Below are 15,388 nucleotides of genomic sequence, written 5' to 3' on the forward strand. Positions count from 1 at the left end.
AGTAGCTGGGATTACAGGCATCCACCATGTCCAGCTAATTTTTGTGTTTTTAGTAGAGACGGAGTTTCTCCATGTTGACCAGGCTGGTCTCAAACTCCCGACCTCAGGTGATCTGCCTGCCTCGGCCTCCCAAAGTGCTGGAACTGCGGGCATGAGCAATTTAATATTCTCCCCAAACTGTTATTATTTGAATTAGCATTTCTATAGCAATTACCTTTTATGCCTCTAACCTCATTTGTTCATTTGTGGCCAGGTAAATTAACCCCCAGCAAATTACATTAACCCCTACCAAAAAGTTTTAGTTGTATATTTCTGTCTTATTAAATCAAATAAATACATTAAAGAATTTATTCAAGCAAAAATGTCAAATGACTGCATATTGCACTATTGTGTAATTAGTGAATTTCTGATTGGTAAACGGTCACTGCACATAAACATAGAATTTGTGGTGATATCAATTAAATGCCATTTAATCAACCAGTTACTCAAAGGTAACCAAAATTATAAATAAATACAAAACATTAAAGAGTTAGTTTGAATGCATGGCTTAGAATGCTTGCTACAGCAAGTAACAGAACACCCAACTCAGGAAAACGGGCTTTATTGTGTCTTGAAACTGAAATATTGAGAGGTATATCAGGCTTCAGGTACAGTTTTATCAGGATGTATTAGTCTGTTCTCATGCTGCTGATAAAGACATATCTGAGACTGGGTAATTTATAAAAGAAAGAGGTTTAATTGACTTACAGTTCCGTATGACTGAGGAAGCCTCATAATCACGGCAGAAAACAAGGAGGAGCAAAGCCCCTTCTTACATGGCAGCAGGCCAGAGGTCATATTGAGGAGAACACCCCTTTATAAAACCATCAGATCTCACGAGACTTATTCACTATCACAAGAGCAGCAAGGGAAAACCCTGCCCCCATGATTCAATTACCTCCCACCAGGTCCCTCGCACAACGCATGCGTATTATGGGAGTTACAATTCAAGAGGAGATTTGGGAGGGCACACAACAAAACCATATCACAAGGATTTTGCTGTGTGTCTCTAATTTCATTGAGGTTTATTTCTGCGTCTTTTTGGGCTAGCTTGTTTTGTGTTCTCTAAATTGTATAATAAAACCATTCATTTTCTATTATGTTATTTCATTTTATTCTTTTAAGACTTGAGAAACTTCATGAAATCCATCTTTTGTACTTATCACACGAAGATGAATGTTCCAAGATATTTCTTGCAGGAACAAATCTCTTATGGGAAGATGAATGGCATTCCTGATCTTGGTCTTGCATTGGAACAGAAATTAAAAGACTTTCAAGAAGTTTAATTACAGGAAGTTTCAGTGTACACTATTTCCATACCAGTGTGTGCAATTCTTATTATTAAAGCCATTTCAAATTATTAAGAGGGAATTTGCATTAATGCAGACAGGAAAACAATAATTTAGGAAAAATATAATGAGAGAAACTCTAGATTTTAGTCAGAGTCCAAGGGTATTTTATTCCAATATGATTTTTGTTAACATTATTATGAAGGATGGATCCAAAATCTCTATAGCTCCTAAGAGAATAAAATTAATGTAGTAGGAGATAAGAAAAAAGTATGTTCAACAATTTGGTTGAAAAGACATTGTGTTTAAAGTATCAGTGAAATGTAAACAAATATTATTAAAGTGCATGGCATTCAATTAGATTATTTAGATTTTGCTTTTATAAGCAGAATTATGGAAAGAACTAAAAGCGTTTTGATTATGTATTTTTCATGGTTTATGGAAAACTCTGTTAACCTGTGCCTGTGTTAATTTGTAATTCCTTTATTTTGCCTCTCCTTACTCCTGAAATATACAGTATAGTCAGGTTTTCAAAGACTGAGGGCAATCCCTGAGAGTCATAGTTGATGGTACTGAATTATGATTTTGGGGGGTTCAAAATTTGGTCAAATTCCCTTGAAAATGGCTTTACCTTTTTTTTTCAGTTAGTTCATGACATTTTTTATTTTAGAATTAAGTTCTTAAGCTTATTATATTACAGATTATGAAGAAGACCAAAGTATATCAAACACACTCTGTTTTTATCAGTAAAGATTGACAGTCCTGTATATAATGTTATGGTTTCTGGCATAATCATAGCTACCAAAAGAAGAAAAGGAGTTAAGCATACACGTTAGAATGGAAATCTTTGAGGCATTAATTGAAATTAGGGCCTATTAACCACACTTTTTCAGGCAACTTTGTTCCCTAGAGAGATAGATTAAATACTAAGATCATATTAGTAATAAATTATCTTTCTCTGGAGCTCCTACTTGCTGAAATGGAGGCACATCTAGCCCCATTTAAATATCACCTGAATATTTTTACAAATCCCTAAGGGATGTCTCCTATGTTCATTCCTCCACTGGAATTCCCTGTTTCTTCTGTTTTTGTTGATTGTTTCTTTTTGTCTTAGTTTACTTAAAGAACACTGATTCTAGGGTAATCCCTGTGGCTTCCCTGGTAAAGAGACCCTCCACTCCCTTGAAAAATCTGAAAACAATGTTTATAATCAGATACTTTCAAAACAAATTTCTGGTGTAATATCTTAGTTCTAGATAAGTAAGTTTTATTGTTTGCAAAATAACCTTGTCATGGACAAAAGACAATGAATATTATAGCATTAAAGCATTCATTCACTCATTCATTCAAATTACTACAAGAAACACTTCTGAGAAATTTTATAGATGACAGTTTTATAGAAATGCTGATAAAGCAAACTGCCAGGCTGATCAATGAAGATGCTTTTATTCTTGCAAAGAACTTTCTAAATTCTGTACAATTTTCCATGATTAAATCAATGCAGAAAAACTTGCCTTCTTACGCTGCACAATTGAAAGATAGTTCATGGTTACATACTTTTTTTTTTTTTTTTTTTTTTTTTTTTTTTTGAGGCGGAGTCTCGCTCTGTGGCCCAGGCTGGAGTGCAGTGGCCGGATCTCAGCTCACTGCAAGCTCCGCCTCCCGGATTTACGCCATTCTCCTGCCTCAGCCTCCCGAGTAGCTGGGACTACAGGCGCCCGCCACCTCGCCCGTGGGAGGCCGAGACGGGCGGATCACGAGGTCAGGAGATCGAGACCATCCTGGCTAACACAGTGAAACCCCGTCTCTACTAAAAAATGGTTACATACTTTTAAAAACTATCTTGGGAAGAGTAGAAAACACATTTGAAGAAAGACAAGGCAACAGGCATTTCCCTAAAAAGATCTAGGTTTCAATTTCCTAAGCGGGTTGTTATAAATTGCTTTTCTCTTGGCTTTAGATTCCTATTTTCTTGGATTTCCCCTGTATTACCAATATTTCTGTCCTCATCTTCCTCTATAGGGATTTTTTTCCAGTACATTTCAGCCAGAAGGCAGGAGAGCAGCTGTCGCCACTGGAGAAACCAATTATTTGCCAAATGGATGGGCTTCCGCCTGGATTCACTGGCTATTTTTCCCAGCATCTCAGGGTACCATGTAGTCAGTTCAGTATAACCAAAGTCTTGTTCAGCTCTGATGCACAGTCATGGGTGTACTCTGCAGCTGATGAAGGTTGCAAAGACCAAAAATAATATAAACTACATCAACACAAAATCTGGATCTATCCTTGCAAATGCAAATTCAAATTCTTATCATTTCAGTAGAATATAACATCTTTGTAATCATTTACTACTGAAACTTGACTTTTTTTTTTTTTTTTGGCTGTTGATGTGATACTTGAGAGACTCTGAACTGTGAAAGGAAAGTCAGAATAATACTCATATAATACAACTAAATAATTCAGATTTTAAAAACACAATATTGAGTGAGTTATCTCAACACAGGAAAGAAAAATTTTTCTCAATGGTTTCCTGTGTAAACTTAATTTAAGTATGGATATGAAAGTAGTATTTCACTATGCTTAACACAAAGTATACATTTAATAAATGTTTGGTTAATGAATAAATGGGTGGGTAATTTACTAAATTTGTCTTGATGATATATATATATATTTATATATAGACTCTGTACTATTTTTATATCTTATGTTTCACCAATTGATTTATTAAATAATATAAACCATATTTAGTAGAAAACATCTTTTACTTTTTCTAAAGTGAGTCTTATTTATAGGCATGTATTTAATACCTCAATCGTTTTTTATAAATAGGTGCATGTCACACTAAACAACAAATACCTATGGTTGAAAAATACAGGATGAGATATCCTGTCGTTAAATAATTTCCTTCCCTTCTGGCACAGATTTTTAGGATAAATTTATGTTTAGAACAAAACTTCTATAAAATTGAGACTATTGTTAAAAATTTATTTAAAAAAATGTTTCCAGAGGCTGATGGCAGCCTTCCTCAGTGCAATGGGTTTGTTTCTTTGTTAAAATGAAAATTGTCACTTATTATTTAAGCGAAAGTTTAGTTTACTTAAGTTTAAAATAAAGGAAATCCATATTCCATATTTCTAATTTTTCTAAGAAAATCAAGTACTTGTTTTTTCATATATTTATGTAAGACTCAGAGGCAAATGGCCTGGGCAGATATATATGCAACAAAGCATGCATTTTTAGGGAACTCATGTGAAAAATTTGATTAGATGAGGAAAAAAATGCACATATTCTCAGATGTAACATAATTGCACAGAATGGAAAATTTTTAGGCATTGTTTTAAAATATACAGGGATTTACACTGAAATTGACACTTGGAAGAATCTGAAAACCATGATAATAGTTCTGTAAGGGGATGGTAATTTGGCTATATAATTAAATTGGAATGTGTTCAGTAAGCAGATGTGTGCAAATAAAGAAGAATCTAAGCTTCGGGTTTGCACTTCTTGATCTTTCTTTTGTTTGCTTTTTTATGAGGACACCCCATGGCTTTTTGTTGTTGCTGCATTGTTGTTGTTGTTTTTCTCCTAACTAAATTAGCTTCCAGCCTAATATACTTCTTAGGGTTTACTCAAAAGTTTTCCAGCCTGCAGAAGTCCATGTTGTCAACAGATGGCGTAAGATGTGATTCACCATGTTCAATGACTTCAAAGAAGCAAATTCCTACTGCTGTCCCAAAGTTGGTCTGAAATTATTTCCATGCTACACTTTAATGGAAACAAACTTCATCAGATTTTAAATGTCATTGAAATGTGTGACATTATTTTGGAAACAGAACAAGTGGTTTTTGTTTGATTTGTTTTTTTATTTTTATTTATGTATTTTTTTCATTTAAAGTAGCGACTTAAAGAAAGGAAATATGAGTACTTATTTTTTCTGCCAACCACAATGGACTATCTACTACTCTTTCCACTACTTATATCCCATGATGGAAGGCTCAAATTGCCAACAAAATGTGGGATAGCATTTTGTATGCAGACAGTTCTCCACAAATTTGTGGTGTCTGTTATTAGGCTTGTATAAACTGATATAGTTTGGCATTTTAGTGCCAAAATAACATATGGAATTTGATTCTAATATACATTTGGACATACACATAAATGATAAAAACTTTAAAATACAATAGCAGAGAAGAAAGATAATAGGTTTGAAGAATTTAGGGCTATAAGTTACTTTAGACACCTGTGAGTTTAAACTGCTATTTATTGATGAGTTAATTGGAAACAGGAAGTACAACTTGACTTGTCCAAATTATTCATGAGTACCTCGATTTGCAGTGCTCTTGTGAATCACCTCTCTAGTAATAGGGATCTATTAAAACTTTCATAGGAAATCTGTTCCTGCCTCAGTCTTTTCTGGTGATCCCGAGAGAGGAGCAATAATACTGAGAAAAACAAAGACAGTTTTTGTTAATACCTGGACATCTGACACCAACCCTGTTTACTAGATAAACACTTAACTTGCATAACTGGGCTAGAAATCCTAGAACTGAGGGACTAATTTTACATGGACTAACAGGTTTAGAGGCCTCCTCATTTGAATATTTAACATATGGATAGTACTGTGTTGGTGATACTGTTATTGAGAGGTGGGAGGTACTTTTCAGGGTCAAGCAAGATGAGCTAGAAAAAGAGAAGAGAGAGAAGAGGTGGGGAGGGGAAGAGAAGGGAGAGGAAAGGAGAGGAGGAGTGGGAAAGGAGAAGGGAGGGAAAGGCAGGGAAGCCATATGCTGTGATTTTGTGAGGTGACTCTATAAAACACCATTCTCCCTCCAAAACTCATGAGTATCCCTTTGTTCGTCTCTGAGGTATCTATATAGAGTCTGAACTAAACCAGTATTTATTTTACTAGCTTACTTGACTTTTCAATCCTATTAAAAATGTTTATATTACTTTACAATATTTTAAAAGTTGCAAAAATTAAATTTATTTGAAATCGTAAAGAATATAGAAATTTAGAAATTCTCAACAATGTCAACAGAAGACAGTTTGTAATATTTCAAGCAATTTTATGTTATCTTGTATTATACACTACTATATTGCAATATTCAATTTGCATAATAACGTTGAACATTTATGAATAGCTTACCAAATTCATATTCACTGTCCTCCCTAATGATAACATTATTAGCTTGACTTTTTAATATTGAAGCACAGCGTGAGGCTTTAGAAACATTAAGCCTAGAAAGAGAAACGTAAAATTTCATAAGCAAATCAAATAGTTATTTTCCTGCACACAGGGTTGGAATACCTTACCCCATCTGCCCCTTTTTATTTGGGCTTATTTTCATTCTTCTCATAAGCACGTCTATTCAACGTCTGTTATATTGACCCTCAAATCAAATGCATTCGATAAATAATCAAAAAACAAGAACTAGCTGTTTATATATTCAATAATATATACTTTTTTGTTTTCAGAAAATAATACTTTATTTTGTAAGAAGATCCTAAAATGTTAGATAAGGACAACTGACCAGTTAGTTGTGAGATTAACTTCAAGAATGCACTGCTATATATGCTAAAATCAATCTTGCACATAACACGTTGAAAATAAACACTAAGATGCAAAGTGTAGCTTCCTAAAATTAAGCTTGTTATTTATACTGTTATGAATGAATCATGAAAAAAAAAAGAGATCACATAATGAATACCAGGAAAGGATGAATGGACACTAAAATTGTTGTGGACAGTAATGACTCGACTCATTCTGTGATATTAGGAATGCACCATTTAAGCCCAAATGTGTGACGAATCTCTCTCTTCTAAGCATGGGATGGAAAAGAGTCTAGCAATTTCTAGGTTGTTGGTTAGGAGTTAGAAACATTTGTATAATTGGGAGCATTTATTTAAAAATGAAAAAAATTATAAAACCCTGAAATAGCATTTTGTTAAATAGTGAAAAATAAAAGTTAATATATGGAATGAAGTCAAAGGATAAGGATCTTGAAATAAGTTGCATCCTGATTATTAGCGGTTTCTCTGCAGGATTTAGGTATCAGTTTTAAGAAGCAAAGCTACTCCTACCCTCAAAATATACAAGCAAAATCAACTTCAAAGCTCATGAAGGAGCAGCCCTCCAATTCTCCTTAGCTCTCATTCTCATATTCATGTAGGAAATCCTACAAAGCAAGATTGTCTTTGTTCAAGTGTCTTATACAGGCAGTAAATTGACTTGATAAAACTTTTTGATGCAAAAGTTATATATAATGACCTGGTTATGAATATTTTCATTTCTTAAATTTGTAGATTTAGAAATAAAAATATTTTCAATAAAATTTGATTAAAAGTTCTTACATAAGGCTAAGCACTGCTTAAAATCTGCTAGGTAATCCACAGATCCTTATTGAGTTAATTTTCTAATGAAGTGCTGTAAGACTACATTAGATGCTGTGAACACATCAAAAGAGAGAACAAATACCCACCACTTTCTCTAATATATTAGGTTGCAATTGTATATTATGAAAATTGTGAAGTAATTATTGAAACTAGATATAGAGATTATATACTACCTTTTATTCCAAAATGAAACTGGATCAATCTACATAGAGAACAATTGGATAGCTCAAACTTTAGTATTTGAACTTGATTTAAAGTTTAAACACTTTAAATTCGTGTTTTTTGATTTAGTTTTCATGTTTTTCTGTTTGTTCCAGGTTCTCCTGAAGTAGCACAGTCAATATTTTTCCTGTATTTTTTAAAATTATTATTATTATTTTATTTTTAGGACACAGAATTGCAGCAGGAAGAAACTGATGTTTCTACCATTAGGGAGTGAGTAAGTATAAAATTTGCATTTTCTGTGTTGGTCCTATGAATTGTTCATAAAAATATTATAATACAAGTTAATGCAATTTCATACGATTATAAAATTTTCATGTAAATTACTCATAATTAAGAAAGAAATATGCTTTTTATATCATATTTTACTATTTTTATTTAAAAAAAAAAAGATTACTAGAGGCCGGGCGCAGTGGCTCACACATGTAATCCCAGCACTTTGGTAGGCCAAGGCGGGCAGATCACCTGAGGTTAAGAGTTCAAAACCAGCCTGGCCAACATGGAAAAACCCCATCTCTACTAAAAATACAAAAATTAGCCAGGTGTGTTGGCAGTGCCTGTAATCCCAGCTACTCAGGAGGTTGCGGCAGGAGAATCGCTTGAACATTGGAGGCAGAGGTTGCAGTTAGCCAAGATCGCACCATTGCACTACAGCCTGGGTGACAGAGTGAGACTCCGTCCAAAGAAAAAAAAAGAGTACCGGAAAAAAAGTCCAAAAAGATAGTTAATAATTTAATAAGGTAAATTGCTTCTAATTTTCCTTGTTGAAAACAAAATCTTTCCTAATTTTAATATAATTCATATTCTTGTTCTCCATTTAAATATAAAAGCATGTTGTGTACAATGATTATGTTTGCCTGTCCGAAATCAATTTCTTCTTTCTTCTGGTAACAGAACAAACATATTCTATAGTTTTCCCCATAAAAACCAATTTCAGATGGTCTCAATGGACTGACCTTCCCTAGTTACTTTATCCAGACATTATCATCAGATCATCCATCATTAAACCAACCTGACTGGTTCAGTAAAGGCCTCATTATTCTAATTCGTCCAATTCAATAATTACTTGAGATTTTTCTACATGAATTATAAAGTAAGAGTTTATTTCAAAATGGTTTGATTCAAGTAGTAAATTATGTGACTGAGTCTTCAAGGTAACATCATGCCCTCTATGGATAGGGGATACCTGAGCATAAAGCTAAATAGAGGTTATTAAAGCCAAGAAATGGAAAAAAAAAAGAAAAGGCTCTGCAATTGAATGAACAACTTATTTCACTTTTGCCCAGACTACATCTTGAATTTGTCAAATAAATAATTTCCCTTTTATATTTATGATTGTTGTTGTAGTTTTGAATTTGTTTAAGCTACATATAGTTGGAATCCAGTAAAGTCAAAAGAAGATACATTATTAAAATAATCTGAAATTACAAAATAATAATAATAAAATAAGATGAACAACATGTGAGAAAATTCTCACATCCAGAGATAGATAAGTTCAAGTGCTAGAACTGAGATTGTGAAGGGATACAATCATCAACCTACAAAACACTTTATTATTAGAATTCATAAAAACTTGCCAATTGGAAGACCTAGTAGGATATAAAATGCAAGCAAACTGGGAGACGGGGACCCTTTAGGAACTTAGATGATTATCAGACTTTCTCTCAACTAAAATTGTAGTAATAGATGATTTAGGGTAAATTATTAATTATTATAAACCTCTGTTTATTTGCTTATAAAATAGCAACAATAACAGCATCCTAGGACTGCTTTCAAGAGTGGATGAACTAATAACCACAAAAATAAAACTGTTGGCACAATTCCTGGAAGCATTCAAATAAAAATAAAACTACTGTTGTTCCCCTAAGGAGTCAATGTTCTAGTCAAATGAAGTAGAGAGCCCAGAACGATTTCAGCTCCAGCAGAGAAGCTGAAGAACTCTACATAAACAAGGCAGGAGCTTCATAAGGACTGGCTCTGCACAGCAGGGTTGAGGAGAGACAGTCTAACTGGAACCCAGGTCAGAGCCTTCATGGGCAACCAGACAGAAACGTGAGGACAATGAGGCAAAATCTGGATGCACCTGCTGGTGAATAATGATTTATTAATATATCATCCACTTTCCTGAGGAAAACCCAGGCCATCTATTGGGCTAGAGAGTCAAGGATGTGACTGCAAAATGACTTCTTAGCTATAGGGATTGAGAGAGACCAGAATAACTGATCAAAATGGTTCCATAGGGATTAGGAGAGACTAGAATCATTTATCAAAAATATGTCTCACTCCATAAGCACATACAAAAAGCTTACACTCTTTCTAAGGAAGTGGACTTATTGATTAGTGTATTGTGTGGAGGAAAGATTACCAATTATCCGTTCTCATATTCTCCTGCCTCTACTTTCAGGTTAACATTTACCCCCTAGAAATAATGTGTCTCAAGATAAACGACAGTTCATATCTCTGACTAGTCATTGACTCCTATGCCTGGAAACAAAAAGAGAAAATGAAGTTGGGCCTCATAGCATCTTCTAGAAAGGATGAAAATTACACCAAAGAAACTCTCCTTACCGATCACCAGGACTCAAACCATTTAGAATGCTTGCTCCTAATTCTCCTTTCCATGACAGTGTGGCTTTCCCCAGACTAGTTCATCCACCTTCACAGCTGTCATACTAGAAGCTAAAAATTATATTCCATTGGCTTTTCCTTTTCTTAGATTTGCTTAAAATGTGTTTTATCATTATTAAATTAACAAATTCATATTGAGTATAAAATCATAATTCGACCCAAATTAGGAACAAAAAAAGTTGTTGTTTGCTTGTTTTTGCTTTTTTTAATTGACTGGTGCAAGGCTGAATCTAATTAATATACTGAAAATAATATATGTTAAACCCAAACATGCAAAATTATTTATACTTTTTCCCTTCATAAATACATTAATTAAATTCACAATTACATGAAATCCATAAAAACAAGCTATATTTTGCTCACCGTCCAAGGTTGAGGTCCTCAACCTCATTGAGGGAGTAACATGAAAAGATTCTTCTCAACACTTTACAATACAAGATATTACAATCCTAAGTCATCCCTCAAGGAACACCAACTAACCAGGGTTGAAATCCTCACAATAAGTACAGGAATAAGACTCTCCCAAGAGTTATTCTTTGCACTTTCTATCTGAATGAAAACGGTTCTTAGGTGGAGGGAGTTCCAATTGTTTTACTAAAAATGCTTTTAGATATGACCAGTTTAGCCACAATTCCAAATCTCATGTAAAGGACACTTAATGTTATTTTCTCTATATAGATGACCTCTATATCTGAGAAGAAGTGCCCCTATAATGTATAACCTCAATAAAAAATTGCCTATAATAAAAAGAAAACATGAATGCTTTCTAAAATTGATATGAAACATTGAAACATAAGAACACATTGAAATTGTCTTAAAATGGAAACGTCAGAGACAATTAAAAAGCCATCCCAATTTTCCCTGAATCCAGGATGAACTGCCTTTATTTCACCATCAGTGGCCAAGGTGAAATGGCCAGATGTCTCAGCTTGAGGGGCCAATCCTTGCTTCTTAATAGGCTGGCTCTGGGTCCACGGCATTTTGTCAGACTGCAGTACATTCTGATGTTATTTCTCATCAGTTCCCTCTCTTAGTGTCTCTGCCTGCTTCCCAGATCCTGACCCTCTGTCCCTCTAAGCTGCACATTTATATAGTTTCATCAAATTCCCATCAACTCTAGGGCAGCCCAATCTGGCACCTGAAGAATATGTTCAAATGATGAGCCCTGAAGGTTGAAAACCTTTTGTTTAGTGCCAGAGCTCTTATTAAGCCAACCACCTGGTTCCAAAACATATCTACCCAGGGCACAGAAAGCTGGTTATGAGGACTCCACATGACGTTTTTCTATATGACACTGAATTTTCTACAGTTTTGTTTCGTCTTAGATAATCAATCCTATTTCATGTGCCTACAATTGTTTATCTTCCAATTACAGATTTTGTTTTGTTACCAAATGGAAATATTTGTATGGACAAAGAACAGAGATGGACATAAATGAGAGATGAGCATAAATGGTTTTGCAGTCTCTTAAATGAAAAAGAGTATCCAAAAGGAAGTGTTTTCTTGAATATAAAATAAGGGTGGTATTTCAGGTTTAAAATAAAGTATTCAGGTTTAAAATAATTTTATCCTGACATTATATCTTATTGGGGAATGTCCATAAATAGGGGAAAAAAATCAATAACCACTATCTGCCATATATTTAAAACTTTGGTTGATACCCTTGGTGATATAGCATGTATGTGAAATAGACACTCTGTAATAGCTTGCAGTCTTCGTTAAAAAAAAAAAAGTGCCTAAATTTTAGAACACAAAAATAATACTACCATTAATATCTAATTTTACATAATACAAACTATGGGTACTGCATGTGTTTAGAGGAGACCAGAGAGAACTTAAGAAGCCCTGAAAACTTCATGACAATACTTAAAAGGATTCTGAGATATTAAAATTTGAAAAGGTAAAAGAGAGAGGGAAGAGTATCCAAAATGCTATTGGCCTTGAGAGATCCTAAGTGGAAAACCCAATTGAGTACAGACATCTGACCTCAGAATTTTGAGATAATAAACAGATGCTGTTTCTAGCTGCTAGGTTTGTGGTGATGTGTTACAGGGCAATAGAAAACGAATATACAAATCACTGTGTCATCCTGAGGATAACAGACACATTGCAATATTACCTAGAAATCATAATTTCTTCATTTTTATTAACACATGCAGTATTATTTCAGGAAATACTCATAAGAATCTTTAAGGTCATACTTGAAAATTAGTAACATGCTCTTTGTTTTCCTACTCTAAGAGCTGGCTTGTGACACACATACAAGTCCCATCTCTTTTTACCTGGACTTCGTCTCTAAGCAATGGATAAAAACATTTGGAACTGAGTCATCTCAAAATTGGCCTTCTTACAGTCTATCACATTAGTTATAAATTCCCTTTGACTTTCAACTTCTTCATATAATTTCAATGAATTTTTTTTGTTAAATTATGTTGTTTTCTGTTGCTTGTACCAGATAAACCATACTATTATGGTGAGCTTCTCCTGTAAAATGAATACTTTAAAATTTAATCCTACTCATTTAAAACACATAAAACAAGATACCATCGTAGTCATCTCTCTCAATTCCTATAACGTATGATTTCAAGGTCATTAAAATAGGTCAGTAGGGATGGAAATAAAACTACACTTTAGACTGTGAAAAATATAATTTGCTGCTCAATTTCATCTCTTGAGCAGGTGCCAGTAGCTGCATTGACTGGTACAGGACTCTCTCAGTCCGTTAAATCTGTTAGAGTTTATGCCTTCCATGTTGCCTTTGCCACAATTTCTAGCTACACACCCAACTCACGATGAGTGTTTTCATTTCAAACGAAGGAAATGAGGTTGAGTAAATTGGAATTCCCTTCTTTTGATTTCTAGGCAAATATTAGCATGGTTTAAGATAAAATTGTAATTCAACAATAAAATAAAATTGGAGAAGGGCCTTTTCTTCCTTGGGTTCTACTTAGTCATGGAAATTGTTTTGTCCAGCTGAATTTCTGTCATTCTCAATTCATACTGATAAATTTCAGTTCTCTACTATGAAATAAAGTAGATTATGAGTTTCTAACCTTTGATGTATGTTTGCCAGATGTGGGCATTCGGGTCAAAAATCACTTTAATCATTGCGGATGTGCAAAAACACTCACTAGAAATGTCCCTATCTTTCACAGAACAAGCCTAGAGGCACTAATTAAGTAGTCAGTACAAATTAACATTAGAAACCTGTGCAGATTTACTTGTCTAGGGAATCTACAAACCCAACGCCTACATAATTTCTTTTTCCTGATACTTCTTAAAAGAAGAGTTAATATTACTCTTCTAACTTCTGGCAGCATTATCTCTCATGCTTACTGGTTATACATTATAAATATTTTCACTTGAACCATAAGCTAATTTAATTTTATAATCACCAAGTTCACTATACCAGCAGGTTTCTGCATACTGTCTCCTGAACATGAATAATTAGCCATTGCAATCTTTAAATGAAAGTTAAAAAACTCTTTGATGTCTCTTCCTGTAAAATCTTTCATGAGACCACAGGAATTCCACTACTTAAGAAGAATGGAATAATGAAGAAGATGTTAATTTTTGCTGAGTTTAGCTGTTTTTGCTTTTCTGGGTCATTCCGTCTGAGTTGAACATGTAATCTAAGGGATTTTCATGGTCAAACGCCTTTCTTAAATGGAAATTAAAGTGGTAGATATTTTTAAATGAATCTCTCTCTTTTTTTTGTACCCAAGGGTAATAAATTTCTCACTGTCTGGTATAATGGGAAGTCTGTTGAATTTATAATCAGAAAATCCTGAGTTTGAATTCCTACTTGCTCATTTAACTGTGTGATCTTGTAATAAGTTCTTAAATTTTTGAATCTTAGTTTACCAGTGCACAAGTGTGACTACTAATAATTTATGCATTTTTAACATAAAAATTACTGAGATGAATTTGCTTCAAACTTTGAAGAGAAGACTCATTCCCTCAGTTGTTGCCTCAATGGGGAAATGTGCTCAGATCTCCAACCCTCTTGTGTTATCCATGCTGTTGAAGAGAAGAGCACTTGCCTTGCAATGCTGAAGGTATAAAAGTATGACACAATAATTTTAGAAAGATATTAATTGAATTACTGTAGAAGAAGTCACTATTAAAGTAACAACAATTGAATCTAGAATCTCAGAGCTCAAGTATCTGATTGGTTCCTTAGAAGCTGAATGTTCTAAGCTTAGTTATTAATCTTTCTGAAATTCATCTTCTTTAGTTTAAAGAAGACAAAATGTGGTGATGAATGCAAATCTCTTTGAATAGCAAAGGCTTAATACAAATTTAAGACATTCATTTTAGGTGTTGATGTTATTATATTATTATTACTATTATTATTATTACTACTACTACTATTTGCAGTCGATCTATCACATACAACTTATTGTAGGTTTTATTAATCTTGGTCATTAGTAAAATGTTGTCTAATATTCTTGTGTTTCAAAAATCCACTGCTATTTCCATTAGAGAATAGTGAGTGGGGCCAGGCACAGTGGCTCACCCCTGTAATCCCAACCAACTCTTTGGGAGGCCGAGGCAGGTGGATCACCTGAGGTCGGGAGTTCAAGATCAGCCTGACCAACATGGAGGAACCCAGTCTGTACTAAAAATACAAAATTAGCCGAGCATGGTGCTGCATGCCTGTAATCCCAGCTACTTGGGAGGCTGAGGCAGGAGAATCGCTTGAACCCAGGAGGCGGAGGTTGCTGTGAGCTGAGATCGCACCATTGCACTCCAGCCTGGCAATAAGAGTGAAATTCCACTTCAAAAATAAAAATGAAAAAGAGTAGTGGGTGTGA

This window comes from Chlorocebus sabaeus, chromosome 18 (genome assembly GCF_047675955.1).
Source record: "Chlorocebus sabaeus isolate Y175 chromosome 18, mChlSab1.0.hap1, whole genome shotgun sequence".
In the NCBI taxonomy this organism is placed as follows: Eukaryota; Metazoa; Chordata; class Mammalia; order Primates; family Cercopithecidae; genus Chlorocebus; species Chlorocebus sabaeus.